At 42.8% G+C, this 7,166-nt stretch overlaps 2 long non-coding RNA genes across 2 annotated transcripts; both read left to right on the plus strand.

Annotated features, from left to right (window-relative positions):
• The first annotated feature begins 342 nt into the window (after positions 1-342).
• On the plus strand, positions 343-668 carry LOC148395899 (uncharacterized). The gene is made up of 3 exons (XR_015859044.1): positions 343-391; positions 453-521; positions 598-668. It is a non-coding gene; the product is annotated as an uncharacterized LOC148395899 (long non-coding RNA).
• A 3,912-nt stretch (positions 669-4,580) lies between these two features.
• Positions 4,581-6,801, plus strand: LOC148395900 (uncharacterized). The gene is made up of 4 exons (XR_015859225.1): positions 4,581-4,678; positions 4,856-4,902; positions 5,026-5,103; positions 6,668-6,801. It is a non-coding gene; the product is annotated as an uncharacterized LOC148395900 (long non-coding RNA).
• Positions 6,802-7,166: the final 365 nt, after the last annotated feature.

Below are 7,166 nucleotides of genomic sequence, written 5' to 3' on the forward strand. Positions count from 1 at the left end.
GTTTCTGCAAGTCCGTTTCCCAGACGGCCTCAGCCCTTTGCAGATCTACTGCGAGGCCGAGGGCGTGAGCGTACGTAAGGCGTCCCTCGCAACCCTAACCTTAACCCGAGGTCCCAGAACACCTTACATTGCTCCTTGCGCCTTTCCCCCGGACATCGTCATCAGTGATCTGATGAAGAAGCTGGACATCCTGGGCTATAACGCCGTAAGTGTATGTCGAACTCCTTATGTTCGCACTCCACGAGACTCGGCGGCTCAAATGTGACTTTTGGAAGGCTTTGCGCTGAAAGAAGCTTGTTGACGCTGTGCCTTTGGGCTCTTGCAGAATCTCACCAACGAGGAGCAGGTGGTCGTGATTCACGCCAGGACCCTTCTCACCCTAGCCGAGAAGGTAACGCGCACGTCCACGCACGCTCTCGCATTCTGCTTATGTGACAGCAGCCTTTCCTCAGTGGTTAGAATACATCAAAGTGACCAAGTCAGCACTTCAACAGAAGATGTTGGACATTGAAAGTGAGAAGGTAGACAGACACGCGACATCAGCCAAGGGGAACTCCGGCAATGTGCCCCAACAATTCTGACCTTGAGCTGTGCTAGGATATGTTCTGCAAGCAGAAGGGCTACCTGGATGAAGAGTTGGACTTCAGGAAGTGTTCCATGGACCAGGCTCATAAGGTAAGCCGCCCTCAAATCTCCCGCCGGACCACTGATGGACGAGGATTGCGGCCCAGAGGATCCTGGAGCTGGAGGCCATGTTGTACGAGGCGCTACCGCAGCGGGACTGCCCCGCCACGGACGGCGAAAAAGCCAGCCACGCTGGCGTGAATGACGTGCTGACGGCGGATCAGAGAGAAGAGCTTAGGAGCGCCGTGGACCAATGGAAGCGAGCCCTGATGTGCGAGTTGAGGGAGCGCGACGCTTGCATCCTCCAAGAGAGAATGGATCTGCTGCACAGCGCGCAACAGGTAAGGGCCCAAAGCCAGCCCGGCACTTACTTGCACGCTTACTGGCTTTTGAATGCCACTTTCCATTTGTCCGTCCTAGAGGAACAAAGAGCTGAAAGAATTCATCGAAGCTCAGAAGAGACAAATCAAACAATTGGAGGAGAAGTTTCTGTTTCTCTTTCTATTCTTCTCCTTGGCCTTCATTCTGTGGCCCTAACACCAGCTGGTGAGTGAGCTCCAGCGGCACCGCACTCGACACCTCCGATACACTGCCAGCCGGTCTCAGACGTTGGCAGACGCTCCGATGCCAACGTATACCCCCCGCCACGGTGACAGAGGCACCGCGTCACACCGGCGCTCATCCAATCAGAAGGCAGGAAAAGCAAATTCACATGCAGGGCACTTTTGAACCAGAAGAGAGCGCCACAAAAAACGGTTGTTGCCCCAAACGCGCACTAAAAAGGGTCAGAATAACAAGAGTCCCACTGGCCAGCCGGGGCCACCCGTCCAGCTGTTTCTTCAGGGGGGAAAAAAATTGGAGTCACCGGTGAGTACATTTTGCATTTAGCTCTGCTTTTCTGCTTCTGTCTTCAAGTGTGTGGCATCCTGCGATCAAAGAGTCAGCCAACCCCAAAGCGGTTGACCTCAACGTCCCACCACCATGCCTACCAGAGCAGGTGACGTGATGCTTTGGACATCCTTCCGTCTCAGATGCCCAAAAGTACTCTTTGCCACATCTGCGGCAATACGGTGTCTTTTCAAAGGTGCAAATAAATCCAGCGTGGGCGGAACACGCACGTCTTCGGTTTTTCCCGCTTTGTTTGTGTGACAGCTGTTGTGAAAATTTTATACAAATAAAGTTGTATAGTACAGGTTTGGCCAAGCCGCAACTCCCGAACCGCATGCGGCTCTTTTACAGTGCCGTGAAAAAGTTTGTGAACCCTTAGGATTTTACAATATATTTGCATTTTTTTAAAGAAATAACGGAGACAAGTTCACAATAGTGTTACAGAATGGTGACACATTGCCATTATGGCTGAATACAAATTAATAGGACTATATTTTAACTATAAACACACAAGAATAACAAAATAATGAAAACGCAGTTGTGAATAAGTTTGTGAACCCTTGCCAACAGTCAGAGTTAATAGCTTGTTGCACCTCCTTTAGCAGCAATGACTTCTTGCAATCTTTTCTTGTAAGTACTGACGAGTCTCTCACATCGAGCTGGGGAGATTTTGGGCCACTCCTCCCTGCAGAACTGCTTCAGTTGTCCAAGGTTTGATGGTTTTCTTTGGTGCACTGCTTTTTTCAGGTCCGACCACAACATTTCTATCGGATTTAAGTCTGGACTTTGACTGGGCCACTCCAGAACATTGAATTTTTTCTTTTTGAGCCATTCCGATGTTGATTTACTTGCATGCTTTGGATCATTGTCCTGTTGCAGCATCCAGTTTCTTCTTAACTTGAGCTTCTTTACAGACGGTTTAACGTTTTCTTCCAGAATATTTTGGTAAACCTCGGAATTCATGATTCCTTCTATGATGGTAAGTTGCCCTGGTCCTGCTGCTGCAAAGCAGCCCCATACGAGTACTCGTCCTCCTCCATGTTTTACAGTTGGGATGAGGTGCTTTTGTTGATAAGCTGTGCTTGGTCGTCTCCAAACAAATCTGTTTTGATTTTGGCCAAAAAGTTCTATTTTAGATTCATCAGTCCATAAAATGTTGTTCCAAAATTCTTGAGGCTTTCCTATGTGCTCTTGAGCAAATTTTAACCGAGCTGCAATATTCTTTTTTGATAGTAATGGCTTCTTCCTTGCTACCCTTCCATGAAGGTTATTCTGAGCCAGTCTTTTTCTGATGGTGCTGTCATGAACTTCAATTCCTTTGCTTGAGAGAGATTTCTGAAGGTCTCTAGAGGTAAGTCTGGGGTTATCAGTGACTTCTCTCACCATCTTTCTTTCTGCTCTGCCTGTTATCTTCCTTGGACGACCAGATCTTCGAAGTGAAGTAGTTACTCCATGTTCTTGGTACTTGTAAATCACTTGTCTTACAGTTGAAACATGTAGCTGCAGATCTTTGGCTATGGTTTTGTAACCTTTTCCAGATTTGTGAGCTGCAATTATTGCTCCTCTGTGGTCTGGAGACAGCTCTTTAGATCTTCCCATTGCTAGATTTGTAATGTTTGTGTCCACGCAGGTATAGCTCTACTAAATGACAAGTACATTCAGGTGAGTATACAACAAGTGTGGCTTTAAGGTCTGTCAAGTCACATGAAATTACCTGAAGTCATCTAGTATTGAAAGACATGTCACACAGTCAGTTTTAACTTCTATAGGTGGAAAGGTTCACAAACTTATTCACACCTGTGTTTTGATTTTTTTGCTATTTTCTTATGCTTCCTGTTAAAACAGGGTTTTGCAGATTTGTGTCAATGCTAACTAGCCTTGTGTCAATATCCTGTAACACTTTTGTAAACTTGTCACCGTCATTTCTTTAAAAAAAGTGCAAATATATTGTAAAATCCTAAGGGTTCACAAACTTTTTCACGGCACTGTATGTTCATATCAACATTTGTGTGTGTGTGGGGGGGGGGGGGGGGGGGGGGGTTGTGCGTGTTGGCTTCACTTGAGTTCAATTTGGTATTTTGGTCAAAAGCGCATGTGGTGAAATTCCACAAAGTAGGATGGGCAAACACATTTCTTTAAACTATGAGTGTCAATTGGGCTCTCGAAATGGCAGGGAAAAGATGCACAGCAAAACGAAAATACGTAGATGAACACAGGACGTTTTAATCAGAGTGGGAAAGTTTCTATTTTTTGTTGAACGTGATGGCAAACCATTCTGCCTGATATGTCAGACCTCAGCGCATTTCAAAGATTCAAATCTTCAGCGCCATGCACTTCAGCTCACTCCATGCTAACATTGATCAGGCGTCGAACCCGCATCATCATGCTTAAGAGGTGGCCATGCTAACCAGTGCGCCATTATGTCAACGCATAATAACTAAGTCTACTGGTCAAAACAGCGGTTACTATATGACGTCGCTACGTCGTGGTCACGTGACGCAGACAAGACGTCAATGGACGTGGGCAGAGTTAACTTGTTTAAAAGGGAGTAGGCAGAAGAAATATTTAATTTATTTAAATCTATTTTGAGTGCACACCATTATGCCAATGCATAACAACTGTAAATCTACTAAACAAAACAGCGGTTGCTATATGACATCTGCCACGTCGTGGTCACGTGACATACGTGACGTCGATGGGCGTAACTTTCGCCGGAATTCAAATCCGCGGGGAGAGTTAACTTGTTTAAAAGAGAGTGGGCAGAAGAATTATTTAATTTATTTAAATCTATTTGGTGTGTGCGCCATTATGTCAATGCATAACAACTGTAAGTCTACTAAACAAAACAGCGGTTGCTATTTGACGTCTGCCACGTCGTGGTCACGTGACGCGGACGTGACGTCGACGCCTACTTTACATCCCACCGATCACAGGACTCCTCGGCTGCATAACCGTGCCCCCTTCCCAACCAATCGGATTTGCTATACGCGAAAACGACGCCAATGGAAAGAGCTTCCGCCCAAATTTAAATCCGTGGGCGTGGCTCGCAGCAGGAAGTAGGAAAATGGCGGCGATGTTGACAAAGACACAGCGGATGGTAACATACGACTAACAAGAGAAATATTTTTATTTTCTGCTTGCAACTGGACCGTCCAGAGCGTACACGGTAAGTACAACTCATCGTTTTTAAAAAGAAGTACTTTTGTTGCCCTGAAAAGCGAGTGAGCGTGGCGTTTGTGGGGGACGTCGAATTTCGACGATTCTTTCTGGTCAACGGTTGTAAATGATTGTGTTGATTAAAAAAGAAAACTTGATGTAACTCTACTTTTAACTGCCGTTTCAGATAGATTTGGAATTGCATCACATCCAATTTTGCCTAGAGCGTACACGGTAAGTAACACTCGTTGTGTTTAAGGAGATTTACGTTTGTAATAGCAGAAGTGTAGCCGCGTTGCGTTGTACGTGTGAATGTTGGTCCGGGCGAAATGTTAATGTTTAATTTCATTCCTTTAGGTTCCACGGTGTTTGTTGGCTGCAAGTTTTCCACTGCAAGAAGAGGCTCATATCATTGACCAGGAGCGAGCTACAATGGTGAGTAGCCATAACATTTATGTTAAACACTTCCTATTTCATGTCTAACAGTACTTGATTTAACAAATAACCATAAATAAATACAGTGTGGGCACTGAAGTTAACATATGTGATTATACTGCCTAATCTGTCACCGAGTAGATTGTTGCAAAGTAATATAAGATCCAAAGTTGTAATTCAGAATAGTTTTCAAAAGAAGGCCATTAGAATTATATACAAGTCTGATTACCCTGAACAAGCTATTAATTAAATCACAAATTCTTCAATTCAAAGATTTGGTAGATTATCAGACAAATAATGTCTAACAGTAATTGATTTAACACATCACGATAAGTAGATTGAGTGTGGGCACTCTCAAGTTAACATATGTGATTATACTGCCTAATCTGTTACAGAGTATGTTGTTGCCAAGTAATGTAGAATAGATCCAAAGTAGTAATCCAGAATAGTTTTGAAGAGGCCATTAGAATGATAAACAAATCTGATTACCTTGAACATAATAACAAGCTAAGTGTTTAATATGTCCTATGAAGTCAAAATTGGGCACCATCATGTGGTGAAATTTGGAATTGCATCACATCCAATTTTGCCTGGGAACAAACAGATTACATAAATCTTAGTTTTGAATAAGCCACTCCTTCTCAAACAAGTAAACTCTGCCCATTTTGCGCAGTAGATGTTCTGTTAATATCTAGTATTTATACAAAGTCATAATTTAAATTGCTTTCAACCTTCATTCATCGGTTCAACCAACATTACTCGCTCTTATTACCAACTTGTATTGATTTAACTAAGCGTTTAATACTTCCTATCAGGTCTCAAATCGAGATTTGGCAAAATACAATTTCAGCAAATCCAATTTTGCCAGGGAACAAAAATAGATTAAATAAACTAAATAAGTCCTCTTCCCATTAAATAAATCAGAAAAGTCTGTCTTGTAACCAGTCCTCTTCAAACAAGTAAAGTCTGCCCATTTTGTGCCGTAGATTTTGTGTCTATGCCTAGTATTTAAACAAAATCATAATTTAAACGACTTCTTTCCTTCATTCACTTTGGAAATTTGGAATTGCAGCAAATCGAATTTTGGCAGGGAACAAAAATAGATCAATTAAACTAAATAAGTCTTCTTCCCATTAAATAAATTAAAAAAGTCTGTCTTGTAACCAGTCCTTTTCAAACAAGTAAAGTCTGCCCATTTTGTGCCGTCGATTTTGTGTTAATGCCTAGTATTTATACAAAATCATAATTTAAAGGACTTCATTCCTTCATTCACTTTGGAAATTTGGAATTGCAGCACATCAAATTTTGCCTGGGAAGAAAAGTAGATTAAATAAATTTAATAAGTCTTACTACTTCCCATTAAATAAATTAAATACGTCTTACTTGTTCCCACTCCTTTTCAAAACAGTAGTTTAAAACGAGGGCCCTTCACTCAATCTTTAACCTCAACCCCGCACGTTGTGTTGTATCTGTGAATGTTGGTTGTGGCCAAATGATAGTTTTCTTTCATTCGTTTAGGTTCCAAGAAAACTTGATGTAACTCTACTTTTAACTGCCGTTTCAGATAAGCGGGTATTACGTCGCAGTCAAATGCCGCGGATATGACGTAATTGCCCGAACCTCCGCCAAAATTCAAATCTGTTGGCGCGATGGCCGTGAGCCACTGAGCAGCGACGATTATCAACAGAAATATCTTTATTTTCTGCTTGCAACTGGACCGTCTAGAGCGTACACGGTAAGTAACACTCATTGTGTTTAAGGAGATTTACGTTTGTAATAGCAGAAGTGTAGCCGCGTTGCGTTGTACGTGTGAAAATTGGTCGAGGCGAAATGTTAATGTTTAATTTCATTCCTTTAGGTTCCACGGTGTTTGTTGGCTGCAAGTTTTCCACTGCAAGAAGAGGCTCGTATCATTGACCAGGAGCGAGCTACAATGGTGAGTAGCCATAACATTTATGTTAAACACTTCCTATTTCATGTCTAACAGTACTTGATTTAACAAATAACCATAAATAAATACAGTGTGGGCACTGAAGTTAACATATGTGATTATACTGCCTAAT

The sequence above is a fragment of the Syngnathus floridae genome, chromosome 6 (assembly GCF_059516105.1).
Source record: "Syngnathus floridae isolate MCC-2025c chromosome 6, RoL_Sflo_1.0, whole genome shotgun sequence".
In the NCBI taxonomy this organism is placed as follows: domain Eukaryota; kingdom Metazoa; phylum Chordata; class Actinopteri; order Syngnathiformes; family Syngnathidae; genus Syngnathus; species Syngnathus floridae.